Raw genomic sequence first — 14800 nt, 5'->3', positions numbered from 1 at the left:
TGTTTGAAGAACATTTATTCTTTGTCCTTCCCCCACGCTCCGTCCCAGTGGCTCGCCACATGCACACTCCGGGGGCTCCTCGCGAATGAGTCAACAATGTTATTAATTGTTATTAGTATACCCGGTAGCGTAACTCACGTGGGGCAGGGGTGCTTTGTACCCTCCCCCCCCCCCATGTGGCTAAAGCTACGAGTTGGGGGCCCCCCTTGACAACCACCATGAGACACACTTAAGCGGTTGTGCTTTCGCTACGGTGTCCCCGCCTGAAGAAGGACGCTTGTGTTGCGCCCGAAACGTGATTTTATTCAGTTTTCATTTATTTTATTTGCATTCTTTACCTACGTGACTACCGAAAAAAACAAAGAGTAAGAGTACCATGAGATATGTTTTCAACAACTATGTAAAAGGAACCAAAAGCTTACTTAAAAACCCGCTTTTTAATTCATGTTTCATGAAAATGCTCTCATTTACGTTCCGCGTTTTATTTTAATTACATTAGAGCAGTCACGTTTGGCTCTCGCAAAATTGCGCATCGCACGGTTTCTTTTGAAGACGGAGCGCCCCTCCTACAGCGTTAAGTCTTCGAGATCTCGATAAATCACATCCACTGAGTGCGGCCGTGCGAGACCGATTCAATATTGGGGGGGCGGGGGGCCCCCCACCTGACCGATTTCCGCACTCCCTGAGCTGATAACGTCGTTACCACGCCACCGATGATACCGGGACCCGCAGTCACCTTGGCTGGCTTGCACAAGCACCGCTGGACAAAAACAAAAAACATTTTCGGAGCCGAATCTCGCCACTCCTTTTTGGAACGCTGCTCAGACACCAAGACCCGAGTTCCACTCCCGGTCACGACCAACATCAGTGGCGAGTGACAGTCTGAGCAGGTTAAGCACTTTCCCCCCGCCCGCGTTGGGTCAATGGCCCATCCCTCCCGTGACAGGAGACACGCAAAACGGGAACAAATATGCTCACGCCATAATGCGAGACGAGACGCAGCCGGGCAAGCGCTGTAACCAGTGAGATCTAACTACTAAATAATAACGAAACAAGCCGTGTAAATAAATTGTATCCGTGACAATCTGTTACTCCTATTATCATCTGGACCTGTAGGGTCAGTAAATAAAACAACTCAAATTGTGTCCATGTTCTCCCCTTTTGTTTGCGTGTTGCTTTGTCCCGCGTGGCGAAATGTCTTGCCAACATCTGTAACGTGTTTACATCCTTTATATTAAGGTCACTTGCTTGCTTGCTTGCGCGCTTACGACCGTGCAAATCTTTCGGTCGTTTTTTAACCCACTTCCCGTGATCCAATCGAGCTGACATTTTGCACACAGACTCGTTGTGCGTGACAATTTATTTTCGTGAAAATTTTTGTTGCAAAATGTTACACTTTTTAGGAAAAAATAGATTATATTTAATTACCAATTGCTTAATGGTTGCAGGCAATCATCTGACCCATAGGTGGCAGCCATCTCAAGCCAGAGGACGAGAGGACTCTAGCCACCACGCATATAAAGGATTTATAGTGAAAAACTTTGTTTTTACGGGTTAATTTTTTTTTTCCCTCTATGGACAATTTCACATCCCTACCAAAACCACGGATAACCCGGCTGGCTTCGCGGATAAAATCTCGGACAATAGGATCTGTCCCCCAACCTGCTGTGATTGTCATCGGCTAAAGTAGAAAACACATCTCTCCGATGTGCGACTGTGGTCATCCGGAACAGATCGTAACAACGTAGAACGACGCGATGCCCCGATCCACACGGACGAAAGAGAGATCAGAGCGATTCACTCCGCGACTCATGACGCAGGTTAACTGACTTTGACCACCTGAATGTGGAATTGTAGTTGTAGCTCTGCGTCCACATCAAGAGCCGTACGACAACAAGAAGAAGTGGAATGTGCTCTGCTTGCTGCCTCGACCCAATGAATCGTCCTCTCCCCCCCGGCAACACAACCAGCAAGCTGAACATTGTGGGAAGGCTCAAGTTGGTGGAGACAGATACTGAGGTCGGTGCTTGCAATCTGTTCCCAGCGCAGGCCTCGGTGTTATGTCTGTGCCTTGCCGACGTTGTGAGAACAAACACACTCATTCGAGGAGACCCAAGCAAACATCGCACCTCCCTAACAATTCCTCCTCCACCTCCCTCCTGGGAGACACCGGCGGTGTAGCTGTCAACCGCAACAGACGATTGACAAACAGGCGGAATGCGCACGGCTCCATCGCGAATGGAAAATCAAAGACGAGACCCACAGCAGTGGGATTTTGTATTGTCGTGCAACCCAAACTGCGGGCCGTATCGTAAACAACTGTAGTCTGATAATAGGCTTTTCCCCCTTTTTTTTCTGGCAACAAAACTGAAACCTTTTTTACGAGGATTCATGTCTGCATTAACCACAATACTTGCAGTCAAATACAAACAAAAAACACACTATGAATATGCATTGTCCTTGAAACTGATTGGTCCACACCAACGGAGGAGGACCGACAGCAAAATTACACGAACTCTCTCTCTCCTGAAGCCCTCTCGTCACGGCTAGCAGACCTCGACATTGACACGTGTATCTATGCTGAACGTCTTTGGCGTGAAAATCGGAGATGCATAAACGTACCGCGTGAATAGCCAGCCGCGTCGCGTGCGAGGGAAGAGACAACAAAACCGAAACTGGTGGAACACAACTGCTGGTCATCAACAAGCAACGGTGGAATAGCGTGAGACCGTGCGACGTGATGATATCGATCGTTGCCGCTCGATAACGCCGCTGTTGATTCGCACCAGGCGCGGTCACTCGGGAAAAACTCGGCGATTTCCCGAGCGCGCCGTGCGTCTTTTGCGCGTCGGGCCACGCGCGCTGATAAATTCGCGCGTGTGGACCCAGGGGGCATCTTGTGTGTGTGTGTGTGTTCGTGTGCAGCATGTGGATTAGGCGGTGCCAAGACCTCGGGGCTACTAAGATCGTGAACTCTTCGCTCGGTGCAGAGGTTTTACGCATCAAATCCGCCGACCGCCCCGATTAACTACCGCTGGTTTATTAAGCTTGACAACAACAAAAACAACACGCTTCGCAGTTGGACGCTAAATATACTGTGACAACCACTCGCAAGAGTAGCCCCCATTGTGTGCCCAGCCGTCACGTGTCCAGAATTTGCCACGTTTGGAGAAAAAAATTGCCACATCTGAAAAATTGCCCGCAAAAAATTCTCAATTCGAATTTGCATGGAAATCGTCGCCCCCCCCCCCCACGGCGAACACTTGGTAGCCCCCCCCCCCCTGAAAGAAGAGACACGAGACTGGGGGAGGCTATCCTGCGTGAACGAGCGAAGTCAAAATAAGTAAATAACAGATGACGTGGGTGTGTTGGATGATTTGGGGAGTCCAAAGCCTGCAGCTGACACTGCCGAGTATCCGATCTGGGAAGCCGCCCGCGAATAAACTGGATTCTGAAGTGTCCAATCACTACAAAGATAAAGATACCCCGTGCAGCCTTAACAGACTGTTGGGGCAAGTGCTGTTATCGAGCACCTATGAAGGCCGGCACGACACATGAGGAGGTGGGTGGCCAGAACCACGCCCGGCCGCCTTTGTCTCCCGCTCAGTGGCGACGTTTACACACCGCACGAGTTACTCATTTGAGTCCGAGTCGACCTAGGGGAGGCCCAGAATCGTCACCGGTGTTGGCCGTGAGCAGGAATCGAACTCGGGTCTCTGGGTTCAGAGTGCAGCGTAGCGCTAACCGCTACACCACCGCTCCCCATCCAATCACTGCGGTCACGTCACCACGGCGCCTGTGCCAGGCCAGGTGCACTTTGAGGCGATCACGTGAAGTGTCGAGGGCTCGCTGACAGGAGGAGGTCGCGGGACAGACCCAGCAGGTGCCACGGCTAGGCTTGACTGAGATGACCGGTAGATGCACCAGATGTACCCCCTACTGTGCCACCTTGCTGCATTGTAGTCGCCCCGTGCTCCGCTCGTTGTTGTAGTCATTGGCCAAACACCAATCACCACACACACTTTACACACACCCACGTAAAAAAAAAACATCACATTACATTTCACAAAAATTAGACAAGTTCCAACTTTGCGCCAGTTTTTTTTCCTCCGAGGGCATTGTGGGGAAAGTGTAATCCCTGGCGTGTGGATGAAAATGGTAATTCGAAGTTATTTTTTTAAGATTTTAAAACTGCAGTTATTTGATATATCCGTCTGTGAAGCATTCTTTAGAACTGTGTTGCTCTGCTGTGCGTGAGCTCTGACCGGATTCATCCTCTCATTCCACGATGATGGGTCACGAGCTCAAATGGAATACAAATGCAACAACATTATATTTCGATTTAAAGCTTTCGTCACTGCAGGGATTCATCTTCTTGGTTCTTTCGGTAAAGTCACGTAGAAGGGAGGACGGCTGCTTGCGTTGTGGCCGAAACGTCGTGAGAATTATTGTATTATGTTTTATTTTTATTATTTTATTATTTACCTTCTACGTGACTTTACAGAAAGAACCAAGAAGATGAACATGATATTTTTACATAAATTAACTTTAAAAAAAAAAATGAAGTAACCGGTTCAGCTGGTGTTTCCTGAAAACCAGTCCTTGTCACCCACAACTGTTGCGCCTGTCCAGAGCTTTATGCATCTTCTCTCATCAGACACTTGAGTAGTCACTTGCGACACGCGCCTCATTATTGCTAAACAATGGTCCCATGGGGGGGCCCGCGTGACGTGCAGAGCACCGATTCAAATTAAGATAGACATCTCGTGTATTTGTGTACTTGGCAAGGAGCTGTGGGTTACTGAGAGCGCTGTGTAAGCATCAGCACTAAGAAGACAAAGGTGGCCGGGCATGGTACTTGCCACACTCATGCTCCTCCACTTACATCGTGCCTGCTTTCATAAGGGTGGCCGCTTACAGCACTTGACCGAACAGTGTGGCAAATGATATTATACGGGGGATCTTTGTCTTTGTTGCGCTATGTGGAGTAGACGAGCCAAGTCAACAAAGGAGGTTCCAATGGTGCAAATGCTTACCCCGAGCTCTCATACTTTGATGGTGCATTGTCTTTGAGTTGTGCGCCTATTGGCGTCATCTGGTCCAACACAATGTGAGACTAGGCTCTAAGGAAAGCTGTCTCGGGTGTGGACCAATCAATTTCAAGGACAGTGCATACATTATCAGAGTTATGTTTTTTCTTTGCATTATGACCGCAGGTATTGTGGTCAATGCAAACATGACTCCTTGTAAAAAAAGGTGTCAGTTTTGTTGCCAGATAAAAGGGTAAAAAAACAATTATCGAGCCGAGTCAAGTTAATCACTGCCCTCGAACATCACTTGAAACGTGTTTCCCAATCACCAGTCGTGCGCTGCTTTTAGCTGCTGAATTGGTATTTGAAAGCATGTAATTAGATACACTTGGAAAATTTCGATTTAAAGCTTTTGTAACTGCAGGGATTCATCTTCTTGGTTATTTCGGTAAAGTCACGTAGAATGGAAATAATAAAATGATAAAAATAAAACATAACAAAATCATTCTCACGACGTTTCGGCCACAACGCAAGCAGCCGTCCTCAGGTGGAGAACAGGTCTGTCGAGAAGACAGAGTCTGAATGACACACCCCAGGCTTGGAGCGACTATTTAAGCTGGGATGGAGGGGGGAAGGGCGCCTTGACAAAATAATTTGCATATCAAGAGGAATTTAGCATATTTATGGGAAATGCAGATATGCGATTAGTACTACTTGTGAAATGCTACACTTGGAAAGTCGTAGCGTGGTCAAGTCAAGAGGATTGGAGTTTGAGGGATCCCCCATGGGTGCAGAAATACATGGGCAAGCGCACAGAAGCGGCAACATTTTAATGCCATAAATAGTTGAAGCTTGAGAAAGTTGGCCTTTAATGCGCTCTCATCGGAGGTGGGGTTTCTGGGGAAATTGCAGCCTGGTAGTGAAAACAATTTGTCCTCGCTCTATAAACATATGAGCCCCAAATAAATGGGTCTCATTAATTGGGCATAGAGAAGACGAAATTTTCTGCAAGGAAGTGGCAACTTGAGGAGGGGGGGGGGTACAAAAATGCTGCCGTGAAATTTCAGTAAATATTCACAGAGTTTATATGAAAAAAAGTGAATTTGTTACCCACATCCACTCCATAAATGAACACCTTTTTTTTCAACTCCCCGAGCTCTGAAACTCAATACATTTTCTTCTCCGCTGCCAATAGCCATGGGGCCTTCTTTGTCAAGGGAGTTGTTATAAGTCTGCGTTCCCATGAAATCACAGTTCCTGACTGTAACTTGTTCGTTCCGTGCTGTGCAATGCGATGTATTATGTTTACTCTCACGAAAGATCGTGTTTGTGTGCCTCTGACCAATTCACTCGGACAGAAACTAAGCAGGTTTTGAGCCTGGATAGTGCTTGCATGGGAGACCTGTTACAAACAGGCTGTCATAGGACTTACGCGGGCATATTGTGTACATTACAGCACAGAGCTGTAAAATGCATTGCTTTACTGTACTGTACTTCTATGCCCCCACATGGTAAAATAACCTCTAATTACCCACAAGGTGTAGGCAGGCCCACATCCTGAAGTGGATTGACAAAATGGCTGCACACGTACAAAGGAATAATGCATGATCCAGCTCTGCTGTAGGCCGTGATGCCGTGATGCCAAGAGGATTATGAGTTAAATTCCCAGTCAGGGTAGACTCAATAATTATTGCACAGTTGTAATGGGAGCTGTATTGTGAGGACAATTGGCGGGAATGACATTTTTTTGTGGGCAGAATGCCCCTTGCCATAGTAACGTGTAATTTCCAAAAACTTACATGAAACAAAACAAATCCACTGGACTTTTAAGACAGAGTAAAAAAAAAATATCATGCCAACGGGATTGATGATAAATGTATTTAAAGACACAACACCACTGAGACTAAAAGTCTATTTTTGTTGTTCAAGCGAGACTTGGGTAACACATTCAATACAGTAAGCACGTAAACAACACGTGTTCTCAACTTGGCTTTAATTGCGAGCTTCTGATTAGGTTTCGTGACAAAATCAGCTGGTGTGTGCTGGTGCTCAGCTGGATTGATAAACCGCATAACCATGAGAGATGACGTCAGCTTGGGGGCATCCATCATCCAGCAGTGGATCGATCGTGGCTAATGATGGTGATTATCATGATGATACATCGGCAGTGGAGTTTTTCCCTGTTTCCCCGTGCACACTACAGGTCTCTTGGTCACATCAATGGCTAATTGGATTGGGATTAATTGCGGGAATGTCCATTAAATGTGCTGCCCAAGGAGGCTATTGAAAACTCATCTTAAATTGCCGTTGAACTGGATATGTGAGTATAGAGGTTTGCAAGAGTTATTTAAAGCTATTGAAAGCCACAGGCACAACTTCAAAGGTAAGGTAGGCAACAGACAGTGCATTGCACAATTGATGAGAGCTGTTTTTGCACTCGTAACATGTGTGATACATACACAAGGATAACACACACACACACAACTGGCTTGTCTATGTGTGTGATACATACACAACGATAATAAACACACACACACACAGATAGACGAGGAACGTGTTTCAGATTTTTGGAATCACCCTTAAAATGCGAAATGAAGCCAAAACTGTTCACAAAAACCTCGAAGATCAACTTGATAACACGACATCACCACGGCGATTCTACCTGCCAACAGTGGCAGTCACGAGCCACTGGCCGACGCTATTGATAGCAACGAGGACATTTACAAACACTGCCACAATGTCAACGATCCCAAAAAAAAATCCCATTGGGGAAAAAAAAACATCACTGACATTCTAGATTTGAAGTTTTCGTGACTGCAAGGATCCATACTCCTTGGTTCTTTCGGTGAAGTCACGTAGGTATAAAATATTAAGTAAATTCAATCACGACGTTTCGGGCAACAACACAAGCGTCCGTCATCGGGTGGGACGTGACTTTACCGAAAGAATCAAAGAGTATCTCTGACATTTTTCTTCCGAAAATCGAATGTACCCATCAAAAGCCGAATTAGATGCCACCGTTCCTCCGTTGTAGCTTTCCAGCCTGTGGAGGAGCACCGTGCGGATTTGGCGAGCACTTAATTAAGGCCATCAAGGTACCAGCACCAAGGTTGGTTGTGGCCAGCTACCAAAACAACTCTTAAGGTCGTGCCAATCCCCACAACCGTGGGTTGGGTGTCCGTCACGAGACGCTTTCCCATCTTTTCGCGACCTTCAGCCCAGGCCGAATATCCCATGGAAACTAAAGGGCCTACCAAAAAAAAAATGTGACCATGTTATCTTCTTGAATAAATAGATTTATATTGCGAGGATAGGCACGGTGTATAAAGTTGTCACTAAAGGCCTATGATACAGAAGTGCCTTGGGCCTACAAGAACCTTAATGCGGTCCTGCCTTCAGCGCCTCTTGCGTAGAGAAGGCTACAACCGATCACATTGTCCCACCAACCAATCCGTCTCCTTTCTTTTTCCTATTTAAAAATGTATATTTGTGTGTGTGTGCTTTTGTATCTACAATACTCATGCTCTTGTACATACCGTCAAGTACCTATTTAAGCCTAGGGAAGGCCCAAACCAGGCTTCTCTGATACCTGACAAGGTTGTGTGCACGTCCCTTCAACATCGCCAATGTACGCTGACCCAGATGGTGAAATATTATAAAATAACTATGATTCTCTATCCAGCAGTGGATTGAGAGAGAGAGTTGCAATTTAAAGTGTTAATCAAAATTGTTAATCCAATGCAGTTGGGTGTCTCAAGAGGTTAGAACGCCGGCACCGCTGATTCGCGGGTTCGAATCCGTGCCGGTGTCTGTGGTTGACCTGGGGTTTCGGGGTTATTGAGTTGATGGCCTCAGATAGTCACCGAAGACTGCCCACACACACGCATCAAAATCCCTTCATGTAAAAAAATAGGTTCTGCTTTTAATTTGGCTAAATTCCATCTCTGAGAAATGAAAAACATACTGGCTCGACCGCCACGCAGCGAAGAGCGTGTGAGGGGGCGGAAAATTTGCTGTACTCCGTCGTGTGAATCAGAAGACACTTGCAGGGTTCTCAGAGCTAGTTCAGGGATGTCCACATCTGTGGGCCATTCTCTTCACAATAACCGTTGGGTCCTTCGTCTCACGACACCGACAGCACAAGCAGGATAGAAATTTGGTTTAAAAAACAACAACCCGATATTTATATTTTACACACATGCATACACACGTACATGTAGGCACACATACCGTAATAATCATACAAACAACAGCAGCCTCAGCAATGGACATGTGCAGTGTCAGGCACCCGATTGCAAACACAGCTGACAGGGCATTGCAGCGGTCAAACTGAGCAAATGTTGACTCTGCTACGGGAGCACCAACGGGTTTCTGGTGGTGGTCGCGGTGGTTTTGGCTTGGGTCTTCAGGGGTGGGTGGGGGAGCTGCAACTAGAGTCACAATAGAAGCCAGGTGCATTCAGTTTTTCCCCATTTTATTGTTGGCTCCGTGTAATATTAATAATAGATTGTGGCCACTGGCGCGTACAGCATCATTCAGTGTCTCCCCGACACACACCAACACTATTATTCAATTACCCGCTTCCGTCCCGTGTACAATGGCATGAATGCGGATAGCCCTTTGACCAGTGTATTAAGGTTAACGTGGAAACCGGAGAGAGAGGCCGCAAAAAAAAATATTAAGCCGTGCACCCAATAGCGTTAAACGAACGCCTGATTTATTATAGTCTCTGGGTTTAAAATAAATATATAAGCTCCCATATCGCCCACCCCATTTGTTTTTGTCTGCTCTCAGAAAACAATGTGGCAGGTGGCCTACAAGGCAACGTTTTAGAGAGAGAAAAAAAATCGATCTCAATTATGCATGTCCATGCGGCAGGTGCGTGCCGCTTTTAACAAATTATTATTCAACTCTTTCTGCCTTGCTGCGTCCAAATGGGTTGCACACAAGGAGCCTCTGTGTGTGCGGATGGAATGAGGGCCACTCGGTCTGGCCAGGGTATTTAGGGGCACCGAAGACTAAGTGGTTCTGGATTCAACGTTGATGGATTGCAATGTGTGCGGGTTATTATGCGCGATATGTTTATCTCGCCAAGTCCCAAGACTCCGCTTCCCTGCCTCTTGTTTTCTCTTTCTCGGGACCTGCGATGCGATTGTTTGAGGAATTTTTTGGTTGGGCACTTTTGGTGAGATTGTGGTAAGGAAACTGGAGCATCAGGAGAAACCCCCCCCCCCCACACACACACACAAAATACCAGCGGATATCATTCACAATGTGCACTCGGGTGGCTCACAGTGGTCTGAGCAATGGGATGGCACCGCTAAGATCCTGGATTTTAATTCTGGTGAATAAAGCGTTTTCTCAGATGCAGTGGTCTCGGGCCCAGTCACCAAAATTAACTGCGCAAAGAAATTTCACGTTCAATTAGTTGGTGCGCGTAATTTGACCAAATTCGAGTTTTGACATTGCCTCCTCGAAGTCATGTTTGGTTCTCGAGTTTTAAGCGGAATGACGAGCGTCTTACACGCACATCAGCGGTGTTATTGCGATCTCTCGCTACAACAACAACACGCTTTTGGTGTCGTGCGTAGGCGGGACAAATAATTGGGGATAAGACCAAACACAAAGATTAATAACAGACTCTTGCTGTCAAGGCTAGAATGGCACACGAGGGGGTGGATGGCCAGCACCACGCCCAGCCACTTTTGTCTCCTTAGTGGCGATGTTTACACACCGCACCAGGTACTCATTTGAGGCTGAGTCGACCTAGGGATAAGGACCGGTTCAGATAATCGCCACTGGTGTTGGCCGTGAGCGGGAATCGAACCCCGGTCGCCAGGTTCGTAGTGCAGCGCGCTAACCCCTACACCACCACTCCCCTGGTGGCGATCACACAAACAACCGCCATTCGCCACTAAGTGGCGGTGACGTCACCAAGACGCTTGTGCCAGGCTATGTGCACCTTGAGGCCACGTGGAAGTGTCGAACGCCCGCTGGCAGGAGGTCACGGGGCAGACCCAGGTGCGATCACACATACACTGAGAGACAAAGACAAAGATCCCCCGTATAGCCTTAACAGACTGTAGGGGCAAGTGCTGTTAGCGAGCACTTATGAAGGCCGGAACGGTACACGAGGGGGTGGGTGGCCAGCACCACGCCCGACCGCCTTTGTCTCCCCAGTAGCGATGTTTACACCGCACCAGGTACTCATTTCAGGCTGAGTAGACCTAGGGGAGGCCCAGGACCGGTTCAGATAATCGTCACTGGGAATCGAACCCCGGGTCGCCAGGTTCATAGCGCAGCGTGCTAACCGCTAGACTACCGCTCCCATATAGTCTCACACACTGAGACACACACACTGAGACACACACACACACTGAGACACACACTGGCACATTCACGTAGGCTGCCCATATAGTGAATGAGCGGACAATGGAGTGTGGTTGAACACGCTATTTGAGAGAGGTCCTGCCCATGACTCAATACGGGCCTGTTCCCTGTCACTCTGCCGTCAACGGAGAGGTTCAGGAAACAATTTGGCTTTGCTATGTAACTGATACCGGAAGCACAGTTCGTATATCTCTCGTTTAAAAAAAAATATAATCCTTGCACCTATGCACACACATGTGTAGTGTTCAACACAGAGGCACACACTTTGGACTGGGAGGCAACACTTTAATACTGGTAGGAACCTCCTGGTTACACCAGCCCACAGGGGATTATTGTGTCCGTCCGTCGTGCAGGGAGGGGCTGGAGATGGGAGGGAGGGGCTGGGTGGGGAGGGGAGGGTGGGGAGGGAGGGGCTAGGTGGGGAGGGTGGGGCTGGGTGGGGAGGGGCTGGTCACCCCGTGGTGCCCTTATAAAACTCAACGTTTAACCTACTCACGCCGGCATGTGCCCGCCCTCACAGTCGGCCATATTTGCGGAATACACCACGCCGCCGTTGACCCTGGCCATTGACCGAGCAACCCAACGTTCCTACCAGCTCCCTCCGCAGGAACGTGTTCTTTAACAACTTACCTAGCGGGTAACACTGAACGTAACTCGGGTCATCACCCCTGTACCCACGCGCCTCAACAAGCAAGGTTCACGAGGGACATAGGGGTGCAACGTTTTGTTTTGTGCGTATGTATAACTTTTTTCGCGCCGTACGTAGCCAACCGCGCTAATGGGAGGTGCGGGCGTAGGAGAGGTTTTCACCCGACTTACAGACACGGGCCCTCTCCCCCTGTAGTCCCTCGTACTCTGCTGCAACTATTACTATTTTTAAAGAGGATGTCAATAAAGGTACCCCCCCCCCACTGAATTATGAAAAATCATATTCTTAAGCGATGTTCTCATTTTCTCAAATTATTTTTTTCAATAGGAAGTATTATGTCTATAGATGCAACTCCAGAAAAATATTAATGTAGCCATGTTTGCTGTCATAATCATCATCAGCAGTATGTGCACCTATGTTGAACTTCTTTCGCACCGTACGTAGCCAACGGCGCTAATGGGAGGTGCGGGGGAAGGACAACAAACTAAACTCATAAAACAAATCGAAAGAAAAGAGTTTTCAGTCGAGATTGAAATGTACATCGCTTCAGTGGCTTCATAATATCGTAAGGAAGAGCCTTCCAGACGGCCACAGAAGCGCACCTGAACACGCGCGCGATGCGGTGACCCTCTTTGTTCGATGGTTTGCCAAAATCCGCTGCGGCGAGGATGCCCGCAGTTGGCGTGATGGTTGATGCAGCAGCAGTCGCGGTCCACTCACTGCTGCGTGAAGGCTTCCCCGTGTCGTCACCATCCCTCGTGACCCAACGATGCCGGGATCGATCGATCTCGCTCTTACGCAACGGGGGAGATCGATTGTGGCGTCGCTCCGTCGATACGGTGACCGTAGCCCTATCGGGTACAATCCTGTCACCAGTCTCACCCATGCGCTGTCATCCCTTCTCGTAAACCGAGTCCTCTTGCCGTCTCTTAGCATCATTTGCATCGTGCGTCTCCTCCCCATACTTGTTTGTTTTCCACGTTCTTTTTTTAATTCCCCACGTTCTTGTGATGAGGAACAGGTTTCTTCCCCCGCACCTCTGACTGGCATGGCTGGCTACGTACGGTGCGAAAGAAGTTCAACGTACACACGTACAGGTGGTGGCTCAGTAAAGCCCCGTAAAACACGTTGAAGGAGAATTCACACGTGGGAGGAAATGACAGTTCCCAGAGAAAGCCACACTTAGAGGGAATATCTATCTTACTTGCGCATAGCGTCAAAAACACTGGTCAACAACAACAAAAAAATTCTGGCATGGACTTTTGCAGCTGTTTTAGACTAATTTCAGGGTGCTGATTCCAAATCTGATCTCAGATTTGCTCTATCACATCATTTTTATGCTATCGACATACCCCATTTTCATTGATTTTACCCGAAATTAACTCTGTCACTTAGGATTGCAAGTTGTTGCGAGTCAGTGACTGCTTTAGTGTTAAAATATGGTGCTGTATTTTTAGGATAGTGGGTTTATAATATAATTGTATGTAGATATCCACCTTTATTTAATATTTTTCTTCTGCAGTTTTTATTGAAAATGCAATATTTGATATCTCAAAAACCTGATGTGATAGACAAAAACTGATGCCAGATTTGGAATCGGCGCCCCAAAATTACATTAAAACCGTTGGAATACCTTATACCAGAAAAAGTGTGTTGTTGACCAGTGTAATCCACTTGCTGTACCGTCTCCTGGCCATCTCGTAGCCCGCTGTGTCTCGCGAGTCTCCACACACACGCACAGAGTCCCGTAGCGGCACGTGATCCACCGCCCTTCGTAATCCAGAGTGATGGATTGCGAGCGTCACATTCGCAAGCCGCACCGAGCGCCCATTTCAGGCTGAGTTGACCCGGGAGAGGTCCCTGGGGAAGCGTCTCCTGGTCGCAGCGGTCGGCGAATGAAACGTTTGATTCGCGACGTTTGGAGCACGGCCCACGACTTGAACTACTGCGGTCCTCACAAGGCAAATTGCACAACGACAAAACGGGCATGCACCTGCACACCGGCTCCCGGGCCAGGCTAGGTCCACTCCGTGGCCACGTGAAGTTATTGAAAGCTCGCTGGCAAGGAGTTCACGCGGACACGCCCCGGTTATTTTCGTGAATCATTACGAATTGGTTAATTTCCAATGACACACTCAGCTATGCTGGATGTCAAAGCGTTGTTGTCTGCAATCCCCAGAGGCTCGTGGAATTCTATTTGGCATTTTATATTCTTAGGGTAACCTTATTTTTTTTTGTCTCACTAACCCATCTGTTGTGCTACAACGACTGCAAGCCCAGGCGGGTGTATTAAGAAGGCTAAGTGACAAATGTTATGTTAACATGTTAACATTTGTGAAGCCAAGCAGAGCGCTTGAGATGAAACCAACGCTAATAGGAATACACAATTTGTCGGATGAATAATTCAAGGGATGGGGTTACACGTTGCCAAGTATTGCACGCGCAACATGTGCTAGGCTGGAACACTTTCCTCGGCTGAATAGGTGTGACGATGGTTTTTGCTGTAACTTCTTGCACGCTTTGATTGCACTTATTCCCTTCTGTCCCTCTTACTATACCGCTCTGGTAACTCTTCCCTGTGAACTTTAATCACTCATTCCTCCACAAAATGTTGGGCGCTCTCTGTCTGCCAGACTCAAACTGTGTTCAACCACCGCAAACGCTGCAGATCACTACAACACGCTGACTCATACTCACTCACCCATTCACTCATCCACCCACCCACTCACTC

This window comes from Lampetra fluviatilis, chromosome 16, assembly GCF_964198595.1.
Source record: "Lampetra fluviatilis chromosome 16, kcLamFluv1.1, whole genome shotgun sequence".
Lineage (NCBI taxonomy): Eukaryota > Metazoa > Chordata > Hyperoartia > Petromyzontiformes > Petromyzontidae > Lampetra > Lampetra fluviatilis.
This window is presented reverse-complemented; position numbering follows the sequence as displayed.